The sequence below is a fragment of the Ctenopharyngodon idella genome, chromosome 3 (genome assembly GCF_019924925.1).
Source record: "Ctenopharyngodon idella isolate HZGC_01 chromosome 3, HZGC01, whole genome shotgun sequence".
In the NCBI taxonomy this organism is placed as follows: domain Eukaryota; kingdom Metazoa; phylum Chordata; class Actinopteri; order Cypriniformes; family Xenocyprididae; genus Ctenopharyngodon; species Ctenopharyngodon idella.
This window is the reverse complement of record NC_067222.1, coordinates 33,217,833-33,230,422: the sequence shown is the minus strand read 5'-3', so window position 1 is coordinate 33,230,422 and position 12,590 is coordinate 33,217,833. Positions and strand designations below refer to the sequence as shown.

The 12,590-nt window shown below is 36.9% G+C and overlaps 1 protein-coding gene across 6 annotated transcripts in view; it reads left to right on the top strand.

The window, feature by feature from the left end:
* The window catches only part of LOC127510154 (trinucleotide repeat-containing gene 6A protein-like), a 48,679-nt gene that overhangs the window by 5,118 nt on the left and 30,971 nt on the right, over positions 1–12,590 (top strand). For 5 of the 6 annotated variants that reach the window (XM_051889658.1, XM_051889655.1, XM_051889656.1 and 2 more), the window contains exon 1: positions 12,239–12,461. The exons of the other annotated variant lie outside the window; for it this stretch is intronic. The gene's annotated coding sequence lies outside the window, so the exon portion shown is untranslated. Of the gene's footprint in view, positions 1–12,238; positions 12,462–12,590 lie in introns of those variants that run through there. 6 annotated transcript variants of the gene reach the window in all.

Below are 12,590 nucleotides of genomic sequence, written 5' to 3'. Positions count from 1 at the left end.
GTAATTTGAGTTATTGTAAAGCTTTACCCCATCACCACTCACTGATATACGAGGTGTTTGAGGGAGCTAGATTTACCAGAAATATTGAAGACTTTTTGAAATATATTAAAATAGATGTTATTTTAAATGGTAATAATATTTTTCAGTATTACTGTTACTGTATTTTTGATCAAATAAATGCAGCCTTGATGAGCTTAAGAGGCTTCTTTCAGAAACATTAAAAAAAATCATAATCCCAAACTTTTGAACGGTAGTGTATTTATAATGTGTAAATGTATTTGTAAAAATATTTATTAATAATAGGGATGCACCAATATGAAAATTTTTGGCCCATACTGATAAATCTTTATATTTGAAAGCTGATAACCGATATATTGGGTGATAAATCTAAATCAATTTTTTTATATAATTTTTGAGAGCCTGATTACAAAAACAAAAGTCTCACCAATAAAAGCCATGTCCTAAGCGCACATTTATAATGTTCTCATTATAATTTTATATGACAGACTTGTGCTGCACCTGTTGCACTTAACTGTATTTTCCTTTTTGAAGTGATTCGAATCCTGTTTCAAGCAATTCAAAGCCATCATGATGAACAGTGCGCATCTGAAGTGTCTCAGCTGACGGAAATCATCCATTGTTTATCGGCTTTAATATATCGGCCAAATTTTCTTATTTCTTATAACATTAAAAATGAACATATGTCGGCTGATGCTGATATTGTGGCCGATATATCATGCATCCCTAATAAATAAATGCACTCTTTTCAACACCATTTTTATTTTTCCATCAATCACCAAAATGGACACAGGATTGTGGCATGTGGCATGTCAAAAAACAGATCATATAACGGCATCATATTAAACACAATATTTAGCATACTTTGGATTCAGATGTTCCTTGTTAGCTTTAACCTCTGTATAATGGCTGAGAAGGGAGCATTTTCTAGATTTTGGACAGACTTTAATTCCTAATTGGCTGCTGATGTGCTGAAGGGACTTAAAGGTTGACAGCTGTACTGCAGCGTGTGTTTGCTTTTGTTTGGCTAGCTTGTTGAGAAAGTGAGCAGACAGACAACAGTTTGTGATGCCCAGCAGGCATCTTGTCTGATTGTCTGCCTCCCCATTCTTTGTTTTTGCTGGTATGTAAACAGTAAATCTGCCACTGTCCCATTTATGGCAAGCATTTCACCGTGCATTTTAAAGCAGATTTTAAAATAAAATAAACCTAAACCTGACAAGCCTGTCTAAACAGGTATTTGAAGTTTATTGCATGATAATTTGTTAGACATTATATATTTGTTCCTGCGTGATAATTTGTGTGACATTAGATACATTAGTGCCCTTGCGAGTCTATTTAGTGACTTTGCATTATTGAAACCCTGATAGTGCCAGGAAATTAACTCAGAATCGTTTTGAGTCGGTACCCACGTTGAAGATGGGGAGGTGTGCAACCTTATCCTTTACATGAATAAATAATTCTCCTGTACAGCCTTATCGCTGCTCAGTATGTCAATGCTCTGGAGAAAACACGGAGTGGAAATATCCCTGTCCTCTTTAGAGGTCTGGAAAGGAATCCAATGCTGTTTTTCCACTATGGGTTAAAACCTTTGTGTCTGAGGTTCATCTCAGATGGACCGTTGTTTTCCATACTAGACGTTTTCAAGCCAATCGTCCTGCACACTCACACACAGCTAATTCAAGTGGCTTTTAAAGTCAGCCTGTAATGGGAACATAAGACAAAATGTGGGCTTTATAACTGAAATTAGAAATGTTTATAAATATGAACACTTAAAACTAGACTTTTGGTTGTATCATTTTAACTATATCCACTAAAATACAGCTTTGGTTATAAAATATAAAGGTTTTGGAGATAATAAAAGTAGTATCTCATTACCAGCTCTGGTTCACTTGTCCTGAAGAGATTTCACAGAGAAAGAGGATGTCTTATAACCAGGGCATCTGCTATCATCTTACCTGCAGGGTAATACCTGGGATCTACTCATTATAAAGCTTTAGAGGTGAAGATGCTCATTAAAGGAAATTCACAGCCACCGAATCTCCCTGCGATCTGCTGTAAGTGGAGTATAGCATTTAGCCTATAATGACTGAAGTTGTGATGAAGAGCTCACTGTAATTAGGAAGCATCTGCTCAGGTGTGAGACCATTGTGTGCCTGTCTGCCCTCCTAATGCCACTACTGTACCCAGAGACTGAAGTCTCAGTGGGAGAACTACAAAAGGTTCAGATCTCTCCAAGCTGTTGATGTTAGTAGGCTTCCATTTTGGATACCTGACCTTAAAGATAAATGAGATATGGAAAAAAAAAAAGTCAAGTTCTTTACTTTTGTCAAGATCTTTAAGCATGGATCTTTAAGCAGTGTTTTTTTTTTTTTTTTTTTTTTTTTTTTTTTTAATTATACCATTTTAAATATAATTTTTGATTTCACTCAAAATGTGTGTGTGGTAAACCTTACATTGAGAGGAAAAATAGTCCCCATAAGGATGGTAATACCAGAAATCTTTGATCTTGTGGGAACATTTTTTGGTCCCCATGAAGAAAAAAGCTTATAAATCATACTAAAATGATGTTTTTGAAAATGTAAAAATGCAGGAAGTGTTCTGTGATGGATAGGTTTAGGTTTAGCTTATTCAATATTTATTTTATTGTATTCATTATTATACTGATCTCCAGCATTTCGTTCTGTTGTCATTTTGTTTTATATTTTTCTTTTCACATACTGTAGCAAAACGGCTTCCTGCATGTTAGTTATACCACAATGATAATATTTAAAACAATAATAATAATTAAAGCACCACAGAGGCAGAATGAGGAGCTAAAAATAAAGGCAGCAAACATCAGACCAACTGCGAAAATGAGTAAAGACATTTGGAGACGATTTTAGGCAAAATGGTTGAAAGTCCATAAATACAATCACTTGTAATGTGACATAATTGCTTATTACTTTAGACCAATAGGTGGCGCTGACACCAAATTGATATGGTGTGGTCAGTGTGGGGTGAAAATTAGTTTAAAGAAACACTCCACTTTTTTTGAAAATAGGCTCATTTTCCAACTCCCCTAGAGTTAAACAGTTGAGTTTTACCGTTTCCGAATCCATTTAGCCGATCTCCGGGTCTGGCGGTACCACTTTTAGCATAGCTTAGCATAGTTCATTGAATCTGATTAGACCGTTAGCATCTCGTTCAAAAATGACCAAAGAGTTTCAATATTTTTCCTATTTAAAACTTGACTCTTCTGTAGTTACATTGTGTACTAAGACCGATGGAAAATGAAAAGTTGCGATTTTCTAGGCCGATATGGCTAGGAACTATACTCTCATTCCAGCGTAATAATCAAGGAACTTTGCTGCTGTACCATGGCTGCAGCAGGCGCAATGATATTACGCAGCGTCTCTCACAAATGTCTCCATGGTTGCAAGGCACGCTCCCTGTGCAAGCAGGGGCTGCGTAATATCACTGCGCCTGCTGCACCCACAACAGAAGAGTCAAGTTTTAAATAGGAAAAATATCGAAACTCTTTAGTCATTTTTGAACGAGATGCTAACGGTCTAATCAGATTCAATGAACTATGCTAAGCTATGCTAAAAGTGGTACCGCCAGACCCGGAGATCGGCTGAATGGATTCGAAAAAGGTAAAACTCAACTGTTTAACTCTAGGGGAGTTGGAAAATGAGCCTATTTTCAAAAAAAGTGGAGTGTTCCTTTAAAGTTTGGTGTCAATATGTAAAATCTTTCCAGAGATACAGACTCAGATGCAGTTTGGCATCTAGGTGGAGTTTGAAAAAGGAGTTTTTTTTTAAAGGTAAATCAAAATGGTGGACAGGAAATTTGGCTGACTATGGCAAAATTGGTATGTTCTCTCCATGGCCCAATGAATTACAATAGGCAAAATTAATCATAAGCTATTAGCATTTTTAAAAAAAAAAAATTCATTATGATTTTGACCACAAGGTAGCTCTGTCTCGAAACTTTTTGAGTACCTTCAAGCCATGGTGACACTTACCGAGTTTCGTAACGATATGCCAGTGCGTTCATAAAATGTAGCATTTTACGACAAAATTCAAAATGGCAGACACCCAAAATGGGAACATGGGAAAATTGGGTATCGTTCGACTCCCCGAATCTAAACAGATCAGTTTAATAATTTTTGGTAAAACTGTTCGTAAGTTATAAGCAAAACTATATTTCCTGACCACTAGTTGGCACTGTGCCGAAATTGTGCAGCTACTGTACCCTCAGGTCATGGTTGTCAGACCTTACACCAAGTTTGGTCTGAATACAGTTAAGCGTTTCAGAGATATAACCTCACGTCCACTTTGGCGTGCTCTGACATTCGGTCTAGGAGGAGTTCGAAAAAGTAGGTTTTTCAGTAAATTCAAAATGACGGGAAAATTTTCATGACGAAAAATGACGTCATAGGGTGCAATTGAATTGGCCCTTAAAATGTAAAAGCTATTAACATAAACATGAATGCAAATTCAGACAGTTGGTGTCGATAGAGGGATTGGGTTAGAGATTTCAAAATTGCTATGGTTAATGTCGGGACTGTCCTATATCTGTGTGCCCAAATATCACGACTTTTTACCATACAGTTCTATGGGCTATGGGAATTTCAGTCTCTGGACAGTTACCTCACTTGGACATTTTTTTGTTTGGCCACAAAAAAAAAAAAAAAAAAAATTCTTATACAAAAAATGGATTTTGTACATAATAGAAAAGCTGTATTTAATTCATTAGCTATATAACGTGTGCAGTATAGCTTGGATATTTTTCTGACATAGCTGAATAAGGGGAAAAAATGTGCACACATCACTATTGTCGCCTTGTTCCGTGGCAAACATCCGCATTTGAATAAAACCAATTTGTGCAGGACAATGAATGTTTCAGTTTCTGACAGACAGCGTTCAAAGAAAATCTGCATGGAAAGCTGATGGTCTCATAGCAATTTATTTCTGTAGTACCAGCTTTCCACTGCCTGTGCTCACCCCCCACTTACAACCCAAAGATTGGATCTGTGTGAATTGAATTGAGTTGGTCCGCTGAAATATGATGCATTACGTCGCCTGTCTGCTCTGCTGTTGCCATGGCAACGGGCGTCATATTGGCTGCCCCAACTGCACACGGGTTCTGCGGTAATGAGCAATTGGCAAGATGCCAGGGCAACATCCAACCAACCCCAGTCCTGGTTGTTTCTTTTTCCAGCGTTTACAGCTCATAATTCACAGATTCGCTCTGCATATTTCACCAGGAAAGCGTGCTCACATCAGGATCCAGTGATGCGCTCTCTAGCCACCTTTTTGTCTGTAATAATTACTGTCATGTCGTGCCGCCCCATGGCTCACTTTAGGATCAGTCAGTAAGCAAAGATACCTGACTTTATTTATCATTCCTGCAGCATATCCCATTTTTGGATCCTTCACCATTGTAGGACCATGAATCAGTTTAGACCTTTTCATCCAAAAATGTAAATTCAGTCAGCATTTACTCCTGTATGATTTTCTTTTTTCTGTGGAATACAAAAAAAAACATACTTTTAAAAAAAATGTCAATAAAAGTCAGTGGGGTCCACTGCAATGTTGTTTTGGACCCCACTGACTTTCATTGAATGGACAAAAATGTATGAATTCTTTAAAATATCATAAACATTCTGTAAACCATTTTGTTTTGTGTTCCTCAGAAGAAAATGTCATGCTGGCATGGAACTATCCCTTTAAGTCCTCATATGTTATTAAGTCTCTTTATTTGACAGGGAAAACAACTTATCTAAAATCAAAATCATGTTTACTGTGGCAGCCTGATGATTTGAATCAAACTGCAACCAAATGAATACAGTAGTTAACTGTAGAGCGTTTTGGCTCCTTCTGGAATCCCAGTAATGTTAATGCTAATCAAGTCAATTAACATGTCAAGAGTTTTCTGTGCTCCACCTCCTTACATGCCGGACAGTGTTTCTCATGGAAGCCTGCCCTGTGGTGAAGAGTCTTTTGTTATACTAAATAAAAACACATGGATGGTATTCAGGATCTGGGGCTGTGAGTAGACCCATTAGCTACCAGACACCCTGCCAAGCTCATGGCTCCATATAATACACACGCTCTGCTGCACTGTTATGCAATGAAAGATTAATAGGAGGTAAAGCCAAACACATTATTGGACATGCATATATTTTTAAAGTTTGAAGGTAACCTGTTGTCCTGCAGAACAAAAATAACCTCCTCTGACAAATGGATGTATTTTATCTATAGAAACTTGTAAAATAGATTGTAAACATACACTATATATATATATATATATATATATATATTTAAATGGTTTAACAATGTATTATCTGTAATTTTACTGTAAAATACTGTCAAATTTGTTTTGTTTTTTTTAATAATTTACGGCCAAAAACAGTAAAAGGACAAGAAAAAGAGTAACAGTAACAGTAAAAGGACAAGGACAATATATATATATATGAAAATATTTAAATGATTTAACAATGTATTATCTGTAATTTTACTGTAAAATACTGTCACATTTGTTTTTTTTTTTAATAATTTACGGCCAAAAACAGTAAAAGGACATTTCCAGAAGTCATTGTATAACACATCACATATGATTAGATTTTGTATAAATACTTTTTTCTCTGTTTCTTGTGTATATAGTGTTGCATGGTCTTATGAACTCAGATTCATTATGTGGCTTTCTGTTTTAACACGTATTATTATGGTGGTTTTAAGGTAGAAAGCAGATTTGATTAGTTACAGTAGATTAACATTGCATCACTCAGTGGAATATACTGTATGGTCATATTAGTTGTAAATTACACCGGCATCAATATTATTTCATAATATCTGAAACATTTGCTTCCTGGCTGTTATTTGTGTTCACAGTCAAATGGATACAGGTAAAATTGGCCATTTTCTTTCTGTCTGTGAATCATGCCAATGTGTAAAGTGGCAAGATAAAGACTATCTTTGCTTTTAAAGTGGCCAGGTCTCTTTCATGTGTGGTTGGAAATGAGAGAAGACAGTGTTTCTGCCGGAAAGTATGATAGATGGCTGTGGATGATGAGTGGTCTGCTCATTAGAGCTGCCATGAGGGCTGCAGACCACTATCTAGAGAGAGAGAGAGAGGCATCATTAGGGCTCCCAATGTGCTTCACTCATCTCTCCAGTCGTTGGGCTTGTATATTTACTTTTTTTTTTTTTTTTTTTTTTTTCAGTTCTCCTCAGTTCTTTTATTTAAAATGCATCTAAAATAGTAGATAGTCTCAAGTAGCTGGTAATAGCAGTTTATTTCAGTACAATTCTTTGTAATATATTTAATTAATGCATATGGCTACATGCAGTTGTCAGAAACATTCTGTGTAGTGTAATTTAGTAAATTTTCCTGTTATAAAGGGAAGTTTAGATCCGCATGACTTGTAAAGCTGTTCCAGGCTGGTTTGTGGTGGTCTCTGCTGGTTTGGAGCTTGTTTGATCAGAGGAAGTGTTGCTGGTTTAGCTAGCTTAAGACCCTCTTTGGGACGTGAGCATCCCCAACACAAATATATGCTGCTGGACAAAACATTTTATTTAAAAAAAAAAAAAAAAAAATGGTCATTTCCAGGTTCTCATGTCACATGAACAGGTGAGCATTTACTTGGCCCAACTTGCAGTTATGAAGAAATGGGGTGAGTAGTCAGGACACTCACTTTATGTTCAGTTTTGTTTCAGTTTCTTTATTTTGATTCCATTTTATTTCATTTCATTTTCCAAGTTATGAATTGTCTAATTCTTTGTACATGTTGTTGTTCATTCATTATCAACTACTGGCTGCTGCTATAGGGGATAAAAACTATTTATGGGCAGTGGAGGGGGTTTACAGGGTTATAAGGGAGCAGGTCAAAGTTTCTATTTACTGTAGTGAATATGGTCATGGTATGAGTTCATTCAAAACCCTATACCAACCTTCACTGCACTACACAGGGAGAGCTGTTTCTTACCCCTGCCCACAGAAACACCCCCCTGTGAAATGAAACAATGTAGGTCACAAGGATGTCCATTTATGTTATGGATATTATTTGACCCAAGCCAGATCAGATTAGCAAAACTTAGCAAAGAATTCATCTTTATGCATATAAATTATTTTCATGAAAGAAGTTTTCTTGAATTTTATTATTACGCTTCAGGGTTCCAGGATTTACTTTTAGTTAAAGTGACATCTTTGAAGCATGTATGACATATTCTTTTAAAATTCATTTCTGTACTTTTTTCCATACAGAAGACTGAAAGCACAGTGTGAGACTTCTAGAAGATTTCTCAAGTCTAAACTGAAATGCATGCCTTGCAGATGAAACACATTACACAGATAGGTGTGAATTATTGAGATGAGGGCGGCATGGGCACATGCAAATGAGTCTCATTTGGACCGGAGCAAAGTTTTTGAATGGAGCTGTAGCAGCTCTAGGAGAAAATGCCTCCATCTAAAATATATGCTGCATGCATTCATGAATGACAATAAGATTGCTCTTCCGAGCATCATTTGCATCTTTATATTGCATTTACGTGACTGGAGTGGATCTAAAAACAAGTCAAGCTGTGAAGACAGAGATCACCACAAATAAATGTTTAAATGTTAAAGCATGAAGCTCCATAAATATTTTGCAGTGTTAATCAAATTTGTCATGTTTAAAATGTTTGTTACATTCAACATATAATCCTTAATATGCTGCTAATATGAGAAACTTTTTTCTCTTATGTCGTTTGTAAGTTAACTGTTTTGTAGGCTATTTGTTACTTATTTGAAAAAGTAACTTAGATATTTTGTTGTAAATTGAAAAAGTAATTACTGGTTACTTGAAGAATTAATCTGATTACGTAACTCAAGTTACTTGTAATGCGTTACCCCAACACTGATTATATTATATTATATTATATTAAACGATTAGTTCCTGTCCTTGATTCTGATTGGTCAATAGCTGTGTTTTATTCACGATAAAACACGGCTATGACCGCTTCACCCAACGGTTCTGTGTATCATTACACAACACCCTTAGCAACCACTCTTAGCAACGTAAACTGTTCTCATTTGATATTGTTCATTGAAGCTTACTGTATTATGTAGAAGAGTATTGTGAGAAAGAGATCGAGTGAGCGAGTTTATTACCTGCATTCAGATTTAGCATTTTCATTCAGGTCAGTCCTATGTTCATAATAAAAAATCTGTTTAAATGTCCGATGTATCATCTTGTCCTTTTAACATTTAAGGGGTTTCCGTGACTGACAGCGCTAGTCAAAGCATTTGTCAGTTGTGTCTTGTTCTGTGTTCACAACAATTCAGTCATTTCAATATAAAAGTCTTCGCTACTGACTGGCACACTCGTAAAGACAGTCTTTGCCGCCATCTAATGGCGTAATAATGTAACTTCTGTTGCTGTTCACGGTCAGGGACTATTTTTTCCGGCGTAAGGAAGCCTTTTAGAAAATGTTTACTTTATGAAAGTTGCATTGATACATATTTCTGGCTTTAATATTTGTATTGTGTGGTAACCGTTTTATAAAAGCAATAAGGTACTTGAGGCTAGTGCTGTATCGTGAAGAAGTCACTCCGCTTTGCGTCGTGTCTAACGACGGCCTTCAGCTGTGACTTATTCACGACACAGCAAAGCCTCTCGTACCTTATTGCTTACATATTATATTATATTATATTATATTATATTATATTAACTATCTCAAAAGAAAGGATGCTGACTGTTTCCAAAAACTAGCACAACAGAGCAAAAATGGTCTCTTACTCTCAAGGGTTAACAGATAGTGTGTATTAACATTTATAAATGACAGAGTGCATGGCTGTGTGAAAATGATAAATGCCTTGCAGAATAGTGGTCTGATAGATAAATCCAGCCTGGAAGCATGGTGGTGCAGGCTGACCTGCGAACGGTCGGACAGGTAATTGGTTGGATCCAGAGTGTAATTCAGCTCCGACAAATCCCTTTCACAGCTGGCACCCTGTCTGAGAGAGTCACTCTAGGGGGATGGGTGAGAGACAGATAGAGATTGAATATAATGATGGGGTAGTAGAGGAATTGGGCGAGAGCAAATGAAAAATAGCGCCCTTGTTGGTGAGACTCTTGGTACATCTGGGGACCAGTGAATAATGAGGATTAGGGGGACAGAGGTAAAGATGAAAGAAGGGACAGCTAACCAAAAGAAAGGCAAATACTGTGCGTGACATGCAAAATTTGTCACAAAGCATAGTTTTGCGAATTTTACAAGTTTTAGGTGATTGAAATGTGTATATTCAGACTACTTTGAAATGTAACGCCAGCGTAACAGAGCTCACTATTAAGTGAGTTTGGAAAGCGAGTCTCTGAAAACCAAAGCCAGCCATGTATTTGTCATGCAAAGCTGTTCCCCTCCTCCTGCCCTGTCTGCCCGAGCACAATGCATCTGCCTGCGTTCCCAGGCTCCACTTGCTCTCATCGGTCTGGGAGGGGGGAGAGCAGCCCACTGGCCTGACCAAACTGACCCTTGTCCTACTGCAGCTAACTCACTCACAAGCAGCTGGCCCCGGACCTCCACTGATCATCAATATTCATGCCTCATACAAAATTCATTCTCAATACCACAGAGGCTGAGGCCTGAGCTGTCCCGAGCACTATGTGCTGTTACTTTCTCATTTTATTTTAGGACGTTTGTGATGAAACAGACTTGTTAAAGCAGAAATATGTCTTACATAATATTTGGAATGACTATGAATCTTATTTTAAGAAGATGTATGTCTATATTTAAGAACTGAATAATTGGACAGGACAAAGGTAAATAAATAATGTTTGAAGTAACAAAAGGCTCATTATTCTGTGAACTCATACAAACAGCTGTTGACATAGCTCAGCAACAACATCATACATGCAAAATATCTTAGCATTGTACCCCTGAACTCAATGGAATGTGGCTCTACCTGCTCGTTTTTTAGCATCCTATTTTTGTGCGATCACTCAAATTTAAATGTTATGTAAATTATGGGACCTGACATCAGGATTTGACTATATTGATCAAGTTTATACATTTAAACCAGGTTGTTATCCGCTTGAAACAGTTTCAATCGGTAGCTACTTCTGTGTGTTTCCTGCCTAGTGAGGCAGAATGAGTGCCTTCAAAAGGACAGCATAGCCGAGCCATTTTCAACTGTGTGCCACTGCTTTGTCTTCAAAGTGAAAACGCAGGCAAATTCCAGACTAAAAGCTGGTCTGTATCTATATTGTTGTAGATTTATTTAGGTTTTTCCCAGTCTGCACTTGGTTGGTGTTTTTGTCTTGTGATGAAAGAGTTGTAGGCTGTATTTCACAATGCTGAAGGCATTCACTGTCAACAAACAAATGAACAAGAATGAGGAATCGGTTTTGGCTAGTAAGTTTGCCTAAAAGTGAAAAGCTTTGACTGCAACATTTTCATAATACTTTGACATTAAACACATTAAACTATTCATCTATTTTTGTAATCATGTAAACAGATTTTAAATATGGCATCCATTAGAACACAATATTATTTTAAAATTCATAAATATGGATCATGAATGGGTTAGATTTAATAAAGTGTAACCGCCCGGTTTGAGATTAAATCAAATGCTATGTATTTGACTTTTTTTTTTATGGCATCTGTGTGACATTAGGAAATCAGTCATATTGCCAAATCATTAAAATTGTTGTGACCTAGTGTATATTATTTCATTTTACTTGCACATCGAATAATTTTTCCCCCATACAAATTTACGCTGTTTAAACAGTGTTGTTTTCTTAAACTCTTGACTGTATACTTGTCAGTTATATTCCCATCTGTTTGGATGAGGTATTTCTTGGATTATGTCTATTTCTATAATGAATTATATTTTTCCTTACAATATAATAATGTTCTTGTTATAACCCAGTTACTCATACATTTCCCTCCAATATTTGACTTTATATCACGTTGGAAAAACACATCTAGCAAAGCCACCGTGACAAGTGCTGGTTAACCATCAGCTCTCTGGCTGTATCTCAAAACCTAGCGAGCTGCCTACTTAGACCGCATCTTTGAGCATTAAAATCAGCACAGCTTACACAATACTCTTCACAGCTGTTTCAGAACGATGCTTCCCAATTCCCTTAGATGTCCAAAACTACTGCACGTGCCCTTGAAGCGCAAAAAAATGCACAGTCTAAAACGCTGTTTAAGTAGGCAGCTCTGTATGTTTTGAAACACAGCCCGAATGTGGCCACCATTTTGGAGGTGAGTGTGTAGAGTTGGAGGAAGTACTCAGAGAGCAGCGCTTGAGCTCTTCCTGCAGTTACAGGGATGAATGCATGAATGCGAGAGAAGAAAATGGCGATCGAGCAGGACAAATGTTTCCCCTCCTAGACTCTGCAAATGTGTTGAATTTCTATAGCCTTATTATTTGCTTTCATTTCATCTCTGCTGCACTTTAAACTACAAGAGGTGAGTTCTGCGATCCGTTCGTGCGTGTGTTTTTGTGGTTTCCACCATGTAAGCAGCACATTTATCTCAACGTATCTGCGATATCTACGCTGAGCTCACACGTTGAATGTTTTACTGTTGTTTGCGTTT